The sequence below is a fragment of the Anabrus simplex genome, chromosome 2 (assembly GCF_040414725.1).
Source record: "Anabrus simplex isolate iqAnaSimp1 chromosome 2, ASM4041472v1, whole genome shotgun sequence".
Classification (NCBI taxonomy): domain Eukaryota; kingdom Metazoa; phylum Arthropoda; class Insecta; order Orthoptera; family Tettigoniidae; genus Anabrus; species Anabrus simplex.
Genome location: NC_090266.1, coordinates 149,243,761 through 149,261,510, shown reverse-complemented (window position 1 = coordinate 149,261,510; position 17,750 = coordinate 149,243,761). Strand labels below are relative to the sequence as shown.

Here is a 17,750-nt window from a genome sequence, read left to right as displayed (position 1 = left end):
CGCACTTAAACGACTGCAGCTATTGAGCTCGGTGCGTGGATAATTAAAATCCATACAATAACGTTCATCCATACAACCCTAAAACACACTCAAAATCCATACATTTTATGGAAAAACCGGAATACTTGGCAGGTATGCTTTCAGTATAACGAATTAAAATGTAGCCTTTCTGCTTATACCTGGGTGTTTAACATCTTTTTCCTTCAAAATATAATTGAAATTCATCCTGTTTTATTATTTTTTTTTCTAGGGGCTTTACGTCGCACCGACACAGATAGGTCTTATGGCGACGATGGGATAGGAAAGGCCTAGGAGTTGGAAGGAAGCGGCCGTGGCCTTAATTAAGGTACAGCCCCAGCATTTGCCTGGTGTGAAAATGGGAAAACACGGAAAACCACCTTCAGGGCTGCCGATAGTGGGATTCGAACCTACTATCTCCCGGATGCAAGCTCACAACCACGCGCCTCTACGCGCACGGCCAACTCGCCCGGTCATCCTGTTTTAATCCCCGCATATTTTGCACAAGATGTCTCTATACAGCTATTACCAGGCGGCACACACTAATACAACTACCCGATTAAAAATCAGGGGAAGGTAAGCAAACACATTGCAATTCTGTCGAGCGGGTTGCCTACCAAAGAGCAATCAATCAATCAATCAATCAATACTGATCTGCATTTAGGGCAGTCGCCCAGGTGGCAGATTCCCTATCTGTAGTTTTCCTAGCCTCTTCCTAAATGATTTCAAAGAAATTGGAAATTTATTGAAATGGTTCATGTTTGTGGGTTACTGTAGTCACGTCCTAGTTCGTGAACCATGGGTAACAGCTGAGTGGCCTAGTAAGTGGTCCTGAGAGTCGGGATACCAGTTGCTATCGAATGGGAGTGGGCATCTCGGACATATTCTGAGTCGTAGCCCTCCTTGTGCTTAGGCGGCTAGGACTATACAATTCACCGGTAGTCCATAACCCGTTACAGGAGAGAACCTCACTTGGACTATGTGCAAGTAGGGCAGCATCCTGCTTCATGAATTTACCGAGCTCAGAACACTTTAAGCAAGCCTCGGACCTATGGGAGTAATGGAGTCCCACTCCCATTTGACAGGCGAGGGACTCCTTGGAAACAACTTGGCGAACGAAATGGAATTCGATGGGGAGCTATCAATATTAATGGGGCTTATGGAAGAAAGAAGGGAGAACTGGCTGAGTCAGCAAAGAGGATGCATCAGGATGTGTTAGGAGTAAGTGATATTCAGGTAAGGGGAGACAATGAGGAAGAGACAGGAGATTATAAAGTGTACTTGATGGGTGTTAGAAAGGGAAGGGCAGAGTCTGGGGTAGGGCTCTTTATCAGGAATACCATTGCACGCAACATAGTTTCTGTTAGGCACGTAAATGAGGGAATGATGTGGGTAGATTTGTCAGTGGGAGGAATTAGGAAAAGAATTGTGTCCGTGTATTCACCATGTGAGGGTGCAGATGAGGATGAAGTTGACAAGTTTTATGAAGCACAGAGTGACATTGTGGTCAGGGTCAACAGCAAGGACAGAATAGTGCTAATGGGCGATTTCAACGCAAGAGTTGGGAATAGAACTGAAGGATACAAAAGGGTGATTGGTAAATGTGGGGAAGATATGGAAGCTAATGGGAATGGGAAGCGTTTTCTGGACTTCTGTGCTAGTACGGGTTTAGCTGTTACGAATACATTCCTCAAGCATAAGGCTATTCACCGCTCCACATAGGACGCTAGGGGTAATAGATCCATAATAGACCATATCTTAACAGACTTTGAATTCAGGAAATCTGTTAGGAATGTACGAGTTTTTCGTGGATTTTTCAATGATACAGACCACTATCAGATCTGAAGTGAACTAAGTATCTCTAGACCTAGGGTAGAGAAAGTGAAATCTGTCTGCAAACAAATAAGGGTAGAAAATCTCCAGGACGAGGAAATTAGACAGAAGTACATGGATATGATTAGTGAGAAGTTTCGAACAGTAGAAAGTAAGCAGGTTCAGGATATAGAAAGTGAATGGGTGGCATACAGGGATGCTGTAGTAGAAACAGCAAGGGAATGCCTAGGAACAACTGTGTGTAAAGATGGGAAAAGGCGAACATCTTGGTGGAATGATGAAGTGAGAGCAGCCTGTAAACATAAAAAAAGGCTTATCAGAAATGGCTCCAAACAAGGGCCGAGGCAGACAGGGATTGGTATGTAGATGAAAGAAACAGAGCGAAACAAATAGTTGTTGAATCCAAAAAGAAGTCATGGGAAGATTTTGGTAATAACCTGGAAAGGCTAGGTCAAGCAGCAGGGAAACCTTTCTGGACAGTAATAAAGAATCTTAGGAAGGGAGGGAAAAAGGAAATGAACAGTGTTTTGAGTAATTCAGGTGAACTCATAATAGATCCCAGGGAATCACTGGAGAGGTGGAGGGAAAATTTTGAACATCTTCTCAATGTAAAAGGAAATCATCATGGTGGTGTTGCAAACAGCCAAGCTCATGGGGAGGAGGAAAATGATGTTGGTAAAATTATGCTTGAGGAAGTGGAAAGGATGGTAAATAAACTCCATTGTCATAAGGCAGCAGGAATAGATGAAATTAGACCTGAAATAGTGAAGTATAGTGGGAGGGCAGGGATGAAATGGCTTCATAGAGTAGTAAAATTAGCGTGGAGTGTTGGTAAGGTACCTTCAGATTGGACAAAAGCAGTAATTGCACCAATCTATAAGCAAGGGAACAGGAAGGATTGCAACAACTATCGAGGTATCTCACTGATTAGTATACCAGGGAAAGTATTCACTGGCATATTGGAAGGGAGGGTGTGATCAGTCGTTGAAAGGAAGTTGGATGAAAACCAGTGTGGTTTCAGACCACAGAGAGGCTGTCAGGATCAGATTTTCAGTATGCGCCAGGTAATTGAAAAATGCTACGAGAGGAATAGGCAGTTGTGTTTATGTTTCGTAGATCTAGAGAAAGCATATGACAGGGTACCGAGGGAAAAGATGTTCGCCATACTGGAGGACTATGCAATTAAAGGTAGATTATTAAAATCAATCAAAGGCATTTATGTTGACAATTGGGCTTCAGTGAGAATTGATGGTAGAATGAGTTCTTGGTTCAGGGTACTTACAGGAGTTAGACAAGGCTGTAATCTTTCACCTTTGCTGTTCGTAGTTTACATGGATCATCTGCTGAAAGGTATAAAAAGGCAGGGAGGGATTCAGATAGGTGGAAATGTAGTAAGCAGTTTGGCCTATGCTGACGACTTGGTCTTAATGGCAGATAGTGCCGAAAGCTTGCAGTCTAATATCTTGGAACTTGAAAATAGGTGCAATGAGTATGGTATGAAAATTAGCCTCTCAAAGACTAAATTGATGTCAGTAGGTAAGAAATTCAACAGAATTGAATGTCAGATTGGTGATACAAAGCTAGAACAGGTCGATAATTTCAAGTATTTAGGTTGTGTGTTCTCCAGGACGGTAATATAGTAAGTGAGATTGAATCAAGGTGTAGTAATGCTAATGCAGTGAGCTCACAGTTGCGATCAGCAGTATTCTGTAAGAAGGAAGTCAGCTCCCAGATGAAACTATCTTTACATCGGTCTGTTTTCAGACCAACTTTGCTTTACGGCAGTGAAAGCTGGGTGGACTCAGGATATCTTATTCATAAGTTAGAAGTAACTAACATGAAAGTAGCAAGAATGATTGGTACAAACAGGTGGGAACAATGGCAGGAGGGTACTCAGAATGAGGAGATAAAGGCTAATTTAGGAATGAACTCGATGGATGAAGCTGTACGCATAAACAGGCTTCGGTGGTGGGGTCATGTGAGGCGAATGGAGGAGGATAGGTTACCTAGGAGAATAATGGACTCTGTTATGGAGGGTAAGAGAACTAGAGGGAGACCAAGACGACGATGGTTAGACTCGGTTTCTAACGATTTAAAGGTAAGAGGTATAGAACTAAATGAGGCCACAACACTAGTTGCAAATCGAGGATTGTGGCGACGTTTAGTAAATTCTCAGAGGCTTGCAGACTGAACGCTGAAAGGCATAACAGTCTATAATGATAATGTATGTATGTATGTATGTATGTATGTATGTATGTCTTCCTTGGCAAGTTACTCCAATCCCTAACTCCCCTTCCTATAAATGAACATTTGCCCCAGTTTGTCCTCTTGAATTCCAACTTTATCTTCATATTGTGATCTTTCCTACTTTTATAAACACCACTCAACTTATTCGTCTACTAATGTCATTCCACGCCATCTCTCCGCTGACAGCTCAGAACATACCACTTATGATATAGATGTTGATTCCACTAGGGAATCTGAAAAATTTGTTCCGAATGAGTAAATTTATAATACCAATATAAATGGTCCGTTATTGGACATTATAAATTTTCCAGCTAACTCATTCCTGGTTGCCAGCGTTTCGCCCCCGTGTGCTAGGCTGGGCTCATCAGTTGGTACCTAGCACACCTACCAAGATGCATGGCTAGTGCATACCATGGTATGGTAACTGCGTCGTACTTCCTAGCTGCTGAAAGGCTTTGTTTGTCTGCGTGTGTAACATAAGCAGTAGTTCGGAAACTCTTGGAATTGTGTGACGAATTTCTAAGCGATTTAATATTTTTAGTGGTGTTCGTAATCAGTTCAACTAAGAGACGATAGTATCAGTCTTTTTGGGAGTCATACGTCTTGGTAGGTGTGCTAGGTACCAACTGATGAGCCCAGCCTAGCACAAGGGGGCAAAACGCTGACAATCAGGAATGAGTTAGCTGGAAAATTTATAATATCCAATAACGGACCATTTATATTGGTATTATAAATTTATTCATTCGGAACAAATTTTTCAGATTTCCTAGTGGAATCAACATCTATATCATCTGATGGCCAAGCAGGCATCAATTTTTGGTAGTGAGACAATGTGTCTCACAATGCATTGGCACTTCCAGTGGCTACAATTAGCCTACGCAGTGGCCTCCATAGTATGCACTAGCCATGCGTCTTGGTAGGTGTGCTAGGTACCAACTGATGAGCCAAGCCTAGCACATGGGGGTGAAACGCTGGCAACCAGGAATGAGTTAGCTGGAAAATTTATAATATCCAATAACGGACCATTTATATTGGTATTACGTACCACTTAGTCGAGCAGCTCGTCTTCTTTCTCTCAATTCTTCCCAACCCAAACTTTGCAACATTTTTTTAACGCTACTCTTTTGTCGGAAATCACCCAGAACAAATCGAACTGCTTTTCTTTGGATTTTTTCCAGTTCTTGAATCAGGTAATCCTGGTGAGCGTCCCATACACTGGAACCATACTCTAGTTGGGGTCTTACCAGAGACTTATATGCCCTCTCCTTTACATCCTTACTACAACCCCTAAACACCCTCACAACCATGTGCACAGATCTGTACCCTTTATTTACAATCCCATTTATGTGATTACCCCAATGAAGATCTTTCCTTATATTAACACCTAGATACTTACAATGATCCCCAAAATGAACTTTCACCCCATCAACGCAGTAATTAAAACTGAGAGGACTTTTCCTATTTGTGAAACTCACAACCTGACTTTTAATCCCGTTTATCAACATACCATTGCCTGCTGTCTCTCTCACAACATTTTCAAGGTCACGCTGCAGTTGCTCACAATCTTGTAACTTATTTATCACTCTATAGAGAATAACATCATCTGCAAAAAGCCTTACCTCCGATTCCATTCCTTTACTCATATCATTTATATATATAAGAAAACATAAAGGTCCGATAATACTGCCTTGAGGAATTCCCCTCTTAATTATTACAGGGTCAGATAAAGCTTCACCTACTCTAATTCTCTGAGATCTGTTTTCTAGAAATATAGCAACCCATTCAGTCACTCTTTTGTCTAGTCCAATTGCACTCATTTTTGCCAGTAGTCTCCCATGATCCACCCTATCAAATGCTTTAGACAGGTCAATCGCGATACAGTCCATTTGACCTCCAGAATCCAAGATATCTGCTATATCTTGCTGGAATCCTATAAGTTGAGCTTCAGTAAAACCGAACTGCCTTCTATCGAATACAGACATGCCAACATGAATACAGACGTGCCAACTTTCAGAAGTGAAAAATCAGGAGAAATTTCACAGCGAATCGCGACGTATTACGACACATTACTGATGGCAGAACATGTACTAATTCATTGTAATTCAATACATTAACAATTCTATTTGGCCTACATATATACAGGGTGAAGCGAAATTCACGCACTCGGGTGTCGCAGCACGACTCCTCACATGCCAGCAATAAAAAAATGTTTCTCACGAAAGTCCGTCCTGAGAGTATATCCGGGAGAAAAAGGTCGTTAAAGAGTGGCAATCTGGCAACACTGTAACCACATGTAGGGTAACTACCTCTTTCAGCACATATTACTCATGCTGTACAGTTGGTGCGTTGGATAGAGTTTCCGGTTAGCATGCAGGAGGTCGAGGGGTCGATTCTGGGTTGAGGCGTACGTTTTTTATTTCGTAAATGTGGTCCAGGTTGTATGGTATCTGGCATCTTAATAGTCAACAGTGGTTGCAGTAGGTCCTCTAGAAAGCATTTGCACTTACATACTAAGATCCTAGAAATGGATGAACATTCGTTTTCATGGGTCAGGTTGAAAGACGCCCTTTCCACGTGGTGGGCGTGAATTTATTCGCACCACTTCATCTACTAGATGCGTTACAACGTGTTCAGCGTTACTAAATTTTGTAAATGTAGGATACGTGTGACCTAAGAAACGGTGTCTTACTGTATTACATTATGTAATGTCCGATGGAAATTAGCAAATAAAGAACGCCCCTCAACCCAGGATCGAACCCTCGATCTCCTGCATGCTAACCCAAAACGCTATCCACTGCACCAACCGTACAGCACGGCTAATAAGTGCTGACAGAGGTAGTTATCCTACATGTGGTTACAGTGTTGCCAGATTGCCACTGTTCAACGTTCTTTTTTGCCGGATATACTTGCAGGACAATCTTTTGTGTGAGACATTTTTTTATTGCTGGCATGTGAGGAGTCGCGCTGCGACGCCCGAGTGCGCGAATTTCGCTTCGCCCTGTATATTTTTCATCATTTACATTTGAATACTAAATACTGGACATACCTGAACTGTAGGAACATGTGACTTCTCATCCTTCAACTTGGTGATCACATTACGACTAATTGTTGTTCAACACACCCGTAGCTGACTTAGCACTCTTCAGAAACTCGGAACTAAATTTTTGCTCAAAGCACTTGCCTTGCTCAACTGATTTCAAGGTTAAAAGTTTCTCCAAAGTTTGTTCAGACAGCAAGGATCTGAACTGTGTTTTTGTCTTTGTGACTCTGCAAAAAATCTGTCACATTCTGCATTGCTATGTGGAATTGATAGAATAGCAAGCATCACCTTAGAGAGTCTGCCATATTTAAGTACACCATCAGCTGATTTCATCTGAACTACCAATGCCCATTGAACATCAATACTTCCTTTTGCCAGGTCTGTTTCTTCGAGCTGAAAGTTACAGAACTGAGAGTGCAGAATATGTTTCTTTATCCAAATGTTCCATTTCACTATTCAAAATATTCGGACACTTGTTAATGGAAAATCTAAGGCTAGAAAATGATGCCTTACTTATAGCAGAAATATTTGCAAGTTCTGCATTAATTAAAACTTCATTTTTGAATAAAAATTTGTGTACCATGTAGTCACATTATGAAGAGAAACACTTTCTAACACACTTAAAGAATATGCACTTTTCCTCAGACTTCAAGGTGTTCACTAAAACAAACGCAGAGTTCCGTATCATCAGATCACAATCATACTTTTGATTTGATGGAGTATGATAATCTACATCGAGGAGAGAGGAGGATCTTTTAATAACGTGTGGTTTCACAAACCTTGCCATCACATTCTTCAATAGTTCCTCCAAAACTGACCTCAATAAGTGGATGTGCGGCATACTTGACTGAAGAGCTACGTTTGGATTCTCAAAGATATCCATAAACTTGAGGGGGGGGAAAAAAAAAGGGCAAAAAGATTTATGTAAATTTGATGAAAAGAACATGAAAAGTCGTTCCTCACGTGACAATGCATGGCTCTTAGTGTGATCAGTAGTTTCACTATTTTTAAGTGAAACTGATGAGTGGGTTTTCCTTTTAACTGGGGAGTGAGGTGAAATGTTACGACAATCCTTAACCTTTTCAGACAACAAGACACATCTGCACTTAAACTGTGCTTAGGAATTTTGTAAGTCTTCAAAGTTCCCATCTGAGAATACTTGCTCACAATTTTGCTCCTGAATAATGTAACCAAAGGGTCCCACTGAAGCAAAATCCTATCTAAACATCTTCTTAGTGATAACCATCGAGTAGGCACATGCTTCAGAAATTTCCTGACGTCTGTGTTGTGTAAAGTCAGAAATTCTCTGAACTTTTCTTTCCTCTTTGCACTCCTTTCCAGATAATAAAATATATCAATTGTACTTTCATCTACATTTATGGGCAAGCACAACGCACCAATCTTGGCAGCAAGATTAATTAGGTGACAAGAGCAGCCTACGATGATTTTGTTACTATTTTCCAGCTTCAAGCATCCTCCACACCATTCTTTAATCCTACCATTACTGGAGCATTATCAGCACCAAGAGCAAGGCAGTTTTTTTTTAATGGAATGCAGCTCCAGTAGCATCCCCTTCTAAATTAGGCACAGAATTTCATTGAGTTCAGGCCTAAAAAATGTTACAACAATGGGATATATTTTCAAGTCTCTTTTATTGCTACCATCAGTAGCAACAGAAAATGCATTCACCTGCAAATGTGATACAATTTTCGCCCTTTCTTCCATGCACATTTCTGTAATGATAGCCGCTGTTTTCGTTCTAGCACACCCATATCGTTTAGCGATTTCTGAATCAGGAAACATTTCGTGAAACAAAGGTCCCACGTGATTGGCACAATTTACAGGCAGGTTATGTTCTACTATAAATGACGTAAATAACGCCTCGGCATTCGTCACTTGATTTAAATCTTGGTTTTTACATGAAAAGTTCAGTTTCTGGTTTCTTTCTACACACTCGACACACTCCGTATGTTTTTCGTTTTCATATGCTTGAGTATATCGCATTTCCCACCATGTGCAACTGAAAAATCACACCTACATATAGCACAGAATGTGAACGTTGGTCCCTTTCTGGATTCAAACACGGAAACTCATCCCTATAAGCACTTTTGAACACTGCATCATATTTCTTTTTTGACATTTTGGCTAAAAGAAATATTAAGGCACAACACAAGCACTTCTGCAGGTCTTGTCGCGGGTAAAACGACTATGGCGTGCCACTACTGCGGTTAGGTTACTCCAAAGAGAATGTTACTCGCTTGACTTGCTTGCAAAGAGAATGACTGTATTATAGACCAAAGAGGAGCACATGACTGGCCACCGTGTCCCGTACTGCCATCTGGTATCATTATTACAACTACTATCGACCAGCCATAATCAGCCATATATCGATAGAACGAGGAAATCCGCGGGAGTTTAAAATAATTATTACATGTAACTAATCTCACTATATTGTAAGCATTTACAGTTTAAAATAAAACGAAAATTACGGATATTGCTCTGAAAATCGGGAGATCGGGAGGAACGATGAAAAATCGGGAGCCTCCTGCTCAAATCGGGAGACTTGGCACGTCTTGTGAATATTATCTAATTCAGTTTTGGTGTACTAGAACTAAACGTCATTATGTAGGATTCATTTCTCATACGAGGCGTGTTTTTTAAGTAAGGTCCATTTGAAAATAAGTACACAATGAAAGGTTATTTCAAAAAAAGTAAATTTATTTTCAGAAAGTACATACTTCACTCTATTTTTCGACATAGTTGCCAAGTTTGTTCAAACACTTATCATACCTCTTAAACAATTTTAAAATACCCTCTTCATAGAAACTTGCCGCCTGCTCCGATAACCAAGAGTTCACTGCAGTTTTCACTTCGTCGTTATCATTGTAATGGTTGCCACTGAGGTGATGTTTGAGGTGGAGGAACAGATGGTAATCGCTCGGCGCAAGATCAGGACTGTAGGGTGGGTGGTCTAAAACTTCCCAGCCAAAACTGTCCAATAAATCGCGAGTCTGACCTGCAGTGTGAGGTCTTGCATTGTCATGGAGAAGGACAATTCCCTTTGTCAGCATGCCGCATCTTTTGTTTTGAATCGCTCTGCGTAGCTTTCTCAGGGTTTGCAGTATGCTTCTGCATTGATAGTGGTTCCTCGTTGCATGAAGTCGACCAACGAAACACCATGACTATCCCAAAACGACGCCATGATTTTGCGCTGGGACAGAGTCTGTTTGGCCTTCACCTTTACAGGTGTGTGTGTGTGTGTGTGTGTGTGTGTGTGTGTGTGTGTGTGTGTGTGTGTGTGTGTGTGTGTGCGTGCGCGCGTGCGTGTGTGTCCATTCCATGCTCTGTTGCTTTGATTCGGGCGTGATATGCGAAACCCACGTTTCGTCTCCAGTTACGATCTGACTCAAGAAGCTGTCACCTTCTTCATCATAACGAGTCAATAACTTCATCGCACACTCAAATCTTTGGTTTCTGTGGTCCTCTGTTAGGAATTTCGGGACCCAACAGGAGCACAGTTTCCTAAACTTTAGGTGTTCAGAAACAATGTTGTAAAGCATTGATCTCGACACGTCAGGAAATTCGTTTGAGAGCCCTGTTATTGTGAAGCGCCTGTTCTCACGAATCTTCGCTTCAACTAAAGCCACCAAATCGTCTGTAATCAAAGAAGGGCGACCGGAGCGGTCCTCATCATGGATGTTGTCACGGCCATCTTTGAATTGTCGTACCCACTTACGCACTTTGCTTTCACTCTTAACAGTATCACCGTACACTTCGCAAATCTGTCCATGACTTTCTGCAGCAGACAGGTTCCTTGCTGACAAAAACCGTATCACTGACCAAACCTCACACGTGGCAGAGGAGTTGATAGTCTTAAGCACACAACAGAACAGTACAAGTTAGTACAGAGCTGAAACTGAGCACAGTTGTTCCCGAGACATGCCGGAACACGATGCACGCGCTTGTTGTAATATGCGCGCGAACTATTAGTGTCTACAACAAAACGGACCTTACTTAAAAAACACGCTTTGTACATAAAACGCAAATTAAAGCCAATTTTCTGTTAATAAAAATATCTTCAAATATTGGGGTGCGCAGATTGGAATACAGTATTCGCATATGTACGCGTTTGGTTGAGCTGGATATCGATTTCAAAGTAACCAATACATAAGAAGTAACGCTACTGGCTGGGTAGGAATGCCACATTTACAATCAACCAATGAATGTTACGGTTTCACATCTCTACACCGAGTACTGCTTTTCGTTTATTCACGTCTCATGACGTGCCCATTGTTTATCTTTCGTTTGTGAAGCAACGTGTGTATTAGTGTGGCAGTTAACTCTTTCACCAATATGGATCAAAAGAAGCGAAAGCTGTTTTCCTTAAAAGAAAAATGTAAAATACTTCGACAAGTGGAGAAAGGAGAAGTAGCGAAGATGTATGACATCAGCCCTTCAAAGTCGTGAAATTCCTTACTAATGAAGACACAATTAAAATCTGTCAGAAAGTGGACTGGGCGACCGCATCTTGAAGCACGCAGAGGTCACAAATGTTGAACTCACACCTTCGAGCTTCAACTCGATCACTTAAGTTGGTCAAAGTTTTGTTCGATTCAACATGGCGGCCAAAGTCATACCTACCAGTCGCACATGGTCGAGTGTAACCTCCCATTCATTGTCAAAGAGTGTGACCAAAGAATAATGGTTAATAACCCACTGCTCCGAAATAAAAGGTTTCTACTAACATTTGTTTTAGAAAGAGTGTGATCTGCAATAATACTTTGATATTTTTATTGGCCCCCGTGCACATGTTTTCATATTTGATGTTTGGTGTTTTCCACAACTTCCAGTGCACTTGTTTTATGAGCCCCAGCAGGAAAGGTTTTCATACTTGTTCTCTCGTGTTTTTCATACCTTTTATTAATACATTCCTCTCATCTATAGATATGGTAGATATAGGTTACACTGTACCCGCAGATACACGACTTAAAGTGCCCTCATGTCGGAAGAAGTCGTATTTAGTGTTTCTATATCCCTGTTGGATAGTTTTTATTTGTATATTCAGTAGTACATTCTCTTGCTTAACATATTCTGTTTTATTGCCCCCTGTAGAAACGTGTTAACGAGGTTTTACTGTCATAAATGTCATAAAAGCATACTAAAACTACACTATTCGTAATTCATAAAATAAAAACATCCGTAAGGTCAATTAGTAAATTTTAGAAATAGTCCAACCTATATGATGGCAAAGTTTATATACATTTTTTTATAAAGAAACATTTTAAGTTTACATCGACAGCAGTACTCAAAAACATAATTGAATTTTGCAACAGAACCAAGGATTTTGAATTAGAAGAAAGTAACACACAGTAACATAAAAGACATGTATTCCAACATACCAATTTCTAAACCAATACCTATTATAAGTGATAGGAATCCATGTGATGATGAGTAGGATGTGCCTCAAAGTGTTCAACAGAGTTTGACTCTTGCGCAGGCAAGAAATATGGCACGTAGTCCTCAGGATTTTCTTCTGTCACAAAGTGATATACCAGAATATGTGTTAAATTCATGTGCAGTGGTTGTGGACTGCCTCGAATATTCGTTTGTGTCTGGAAGTGTTCAGAAGAAAATCACAGACTTTTTCAAAATAAAAAGTTGAGGACATAATGTACCAGTACAGGGTAAAATTTGAGATGCTGGAAACTTCTTAAGTACCTGTACTTAATACCATTACTTCATGTATATATATGTATTATGATCTTCCTCTCATTTAGTAAATACAGTATTAAGGTTTTGAATGTGTAAATTCATGTTGAAATAACATACATTCTTCAACAAGTTTTGCAAGGGGCGAGTTCTTAAGAATTGATTTATTTCAGTATAACAAAATTTCACTATAACAATTTAACTTCTGAGGTCCCCAAAATTTTCTTACACTGGTATTTTTCTGTAGCTATTGAATCTAAAAAGAAGTCTTGGGAAGATTTTGGTAGTAACCTGGAAAGGCTAGGTCAAGCAGCAGGGAAACCTTTCTGGACAGTAATAAAGAATCTTAGGAAGGGAGGGATAAGGAAAATGAATAGTGTTTTGGGTAATTCAAGTGAACTCATAATAGATCCCAGGGAATAACTGGACAGGTGGAAGGAACATGTATTCCAACATAGCAATTTCTAAAACAACAGCTATTATAAGTGATAGGAATCCAAGTATTGATGAGGACCAACAGATTATTAAAATCAATCAAAGGCATTTATGTTGGCAATTGGGGTGCAGTGAGAATTGATGGTAGGAAATCTTCCTGATGACGTCATGAACAACCAAGCTCATGGGGAGGAGGAAAATGATGTTGGTGAAATTACCCTTGAGGAAGTGGAAAAGGTGGTAAATAAACTCCATTGTCATAAAGCACGACCAATAGATGAAATTAGATCTGAAATGGTGAAGTATAGTGGGAAGGCAGGGATGGAATGGCTTCATAGAGTAATAAGATTAGCATGGAGTGCTGGTAAGGTACCTTCAGATTGGACAAAAGCAGTAATTGCACCTATCTCTAAGCAAGGGAACAGGAGGGATTGCAAAAACTATCAACATATCTCAATGATCAGTATACCAGGCAAAGTCATCGTCATCACCAATGTCCCACTTCAGTCGCCCGGGTGTGGTTACCAGGCAAAGTATTCACTGGAATCTTGGAAGGGAGAGTGCGATCAGTGGTTGAGAGGAAGTTGGATGAAAACTAGTGTGGTTTTAGACCGCAAGAGGGGCTGTTAGGATCAGATTTTCAGTATGCACCAGGTAATTGATAAAAGCTACGAGAGGAATAGACAGTTATGTTTCGTACATCTAGAGAAAGCATATGACAGGGTGCAGAGGGCAAAGTTGTTCACCATACTGGGGGACTATGGGATTAAGGATAACTTATTAAAATCAATCAAAGGCATTTATGTTGGCAATTGGGCTGCAGTGAGAATTTATGGTAGAATGAGTTCTTGGTTTTGGGGGTACTTACAGGGGTTAGACAAGGCTGTAATCTTTCACCTTTGTTTAGTTTACATGGATCATCTGCTGAAAGGTATAAGTGCCAGGGAGGTATTCAGTTAGGTGGAAATGTAGTAAGCAGTCTGGCCTATGCTAACTTGGTCTTAATGGCAGATTATGCCGAAAGCCTGCAGTCTAATATCTTGGAACTTGAAAATAGGTGCAATGAGTATGGTATGAAAATTAGCCTTTCCAAGACTGAACTGATGTCAGTAGGTAAGAGATCCAAGAGAATTGAATGTCAGATTGGTAATACAAAGCTGGAACAAGTAGATAATTTCAAATATTTAGGATGTGTGTTCTCCCAGGATGGGAGATTGATTCAAGGTGCAGTACAGCTAATGCAGTGAGGTTGCAGTTGCGATCAACCGTATTCTGTAAGAAGGACATCAGCTCCTGGATGAAACTATCTTTACATCAGTCTGTATTCAGACCATCTTTGCTTTATGGGAGTGAAAGATGGGTGGACTCAGGATATCTTATTCATAAGCTAGAGTAACAGACACGAAAGTAGCAAGAATGATTGCAGTACTAACAGGTTGGAACAATGGTAGTAAGTTACTCGGAATGAGGAGATAAAGGCTAAGTTAGGAATGAACTTGATGAAGCTGTACGCATAAACCGGCTTGAGTGGTGGGGTCATATGAGGAAAATGGAGGAGGATAAGTTACCTAGGAGAATAATGGACTCTGTTGTGGAGGGTAAGAGAAGTACAGGGAGACCAAGACGACAATGGTTAGATTCAGTTTCTAACGATTTAAAGATAAGAGTATAGAACTAAACCAGGCCACAAAAGTAGTTGCAAACAAAGGATTGTGGCAGCATTTAGTAAATTCACAGAGGGTTGCAGACTGAATGCTGAAAGGCATAATGGTCTATAATGATGATGTATGTATGTATGTATGTATGTATGTATGTATGTATGTATGTATGTATGTATGTATGTATGTATGTATGTATGTATGTATGTATGTATGTATGTATGTTGATCTCGAATACGCTTGAAAGCACAGATGATCATGCTCTGTACACAGAGTGTGACCAAGAAATAAGAGACTAATCTGAATCATCTGATGGCAATGACTGACTGCTATTTCAGCAGAAAAATTATTCATTAAGTTTTATGCATTTTTTTTATTAAATATTTGTGGTCAGCAACAGACTCCAGTTTCTATTTTGCAGCTCCTGACTTCCTATCACTTCTATCTGTGTCCACAACAGTTTATGAATGGATAGTGGATAACATCCACACATCTCTCTTGACCTTCCCTACTTGGTCAAGTACATCATTCATTCTCGGAAGTTTTGAGTCACCTTTCTTCAGTTTAACTGTTTTGAGACACCCTAATTGTGCCACAGACTCTAGTACTGTGATGGAGAAGCACCTCAGCAATATGGACACTATTATAATAACTGCCCATAAAAACATGGTGCCACAAATTCAGACTGGGTCCCATCACTGAGAATATTGTTTCCTCCAGTCTTTTTCCCTGCCCAGAATATATTTCCAGGTTACACATGTATCCACTACAGTAACTGCTTCACACACCAATCTAACAAAAAGCCCATGGCCATACTTTATGAATTTCCCACGGCTGTAGGTCCGAAATGAAAGCCAACATCTCCAAGGTATCATAATCTCATGAAGTGATAGCTGTTGTTTTGGCTTGTAAATATTTTGAAATTTATCTATCTAAGAGTTCAAAACATATTCAATCTGGTGTAAGCTACTGTCAGTCTGGTTTACCTTCATCAGTGTTAAAATTCCATGCCTTTCACATCTGCCAAAATACATTTCTACTTATCATCTTACCGAGCTCGATAGCTGCAGTCGCTTCACCCTCTACTGCCCAATGTGACTTTGAAGTCACACATCATTCTGTACACATTTTCTACTGTTAGAATGCAATTGAGCCACTACTTCCCAGTGTAACTTTCAAGTTACAGTATGGCTGTGTGATTTTCAACTGTTTATAGTTTAATAGTTATATGCATAAGCCACCAGGAAGCGCCGAATGTATGGTTGGGAGCATTTCCCAGGCACATGGCGGATAGCTAGTTTTACAATTATGTTTTGTGTTATTACTAACAAATTACATGCATAAAAAATATAGAAACCAAAGGTAAGCATCTTGAATATTTTCTGAGACTGTTATTTTATAAATTAGTCAATTTTCACATATCAGAACATTACTGCCCAGTATGACCTGGAAGTCACAAACCTAATTTTTGAAAATCAAAAATGAAAATTCAATAAAGACTGTATTTATGTGTAGTTTACAACATATTTACTTAGTATATGGCAGAGAAATTTTTTTTAAACACAACAAAATAATTTGGGCAGTAGAGGGTTAAGTGCGGCCAGTATCCAGTATTTGGGAGATAGTAGGTTCGAACCCCACTGTCGGCAGCCCTGAAAATGGTTTTCCGTGGTTTTCCCATTTTCACACCAGGCAAATGCTGGGGCTGTACCTTCATGAAGGCCACGGCCGCTTCCTTCCCACTCCTAGCCCTTTCCTGTCCCATCGTCGCCGTAAGACCTATCTGTGTCGGTGCGACGTAAAACAACTAGCAAAAAAAAAAAAAAACGTATCATCTTGGAAAATATAGGTGTTTCAGTCAGCAGATCTCTAGTCCAGTAATCATTACCCAAGTCCCATTATAAGGGCAAGTCCTAAGAATTCTTTAAGTACGGTCATTGAAATACCCATCTATTTTAGGGTCTTTGGAGATGCTTTATACTTTTATATATTATGGTAATGATACCTTTCGGATTCATCCACCATGTACTGCAGTAAATCACCAAGGAAAAGTCTCTCTACACAACCAACAATTTCAGGTTCAACAGGGAAAATGTTTACTCCAGATATCCCCTTAAAAGGTTCCAAAACTGGGTTTTATCATGACTGCACTATCTATTGAGAGAAATATTACGGTTATTGTCAGGAATACTAAAGTCTATAACATTTGTACTGTCACACTGCTCTGACTCCAGAAGCTTCCTTATGAATGTGTCATTTATAAGATTTCTGACGATATACTAAAGACAGTGGGTTGGGATATAGTACCATATCTGAAGTACTTATTTGATTACTGTTTGCACAAAGAAGTTATACCAAATGAATGGAGAGTTGCTACAATAGTCCTTGTCTATAAAGGAAAGCGTGATTAAAAAAAAAGCTGAAAATTATAGGCCAATCACTTTGACGTGCTGCATGTAAACATTGAGAAAGAATTCTTTCTGATTATATTAGACATGTTTGCAATTAATAACTGGTTCGATAGAGAGCAGTTTGGGTTTAGGAAAAGTTATTCTACTGAAGCTCAACACTTGTAGGATTCCACCAAGATACAGCAGATATTTTAGATTCAGGTCAAATTGATTGCATTGTGATTGACCTATCTAAGGTGTCTGATAGGATAGATCATGGGAGACTACTGGTAAAAACAAGTAGAAGTGGACTAAGCAAGAGTGACTGAATGTGTAGCTACATTTCTAGAAAATAGAACTCAGAGAATTAGAATTGGTGAACAATATGTATTCACAACTTCCAACGATTGACAACTTGAT

General features: G+C 40.0%; 1 protein-coding gene across 1 annotated transcript in view; it reads right to left on the bottom strand.

Annotated features, from left to right (window-relative positions):
- Hem (Nck associated protein 1 Hem) overlaps positions 1 to 17,750 on the bottom strand; it is a 318,021-nt gene that overhangs the window by 23,568 nt on the left and 276,703 nt on the right. The window lies entirely within an intron of this gene.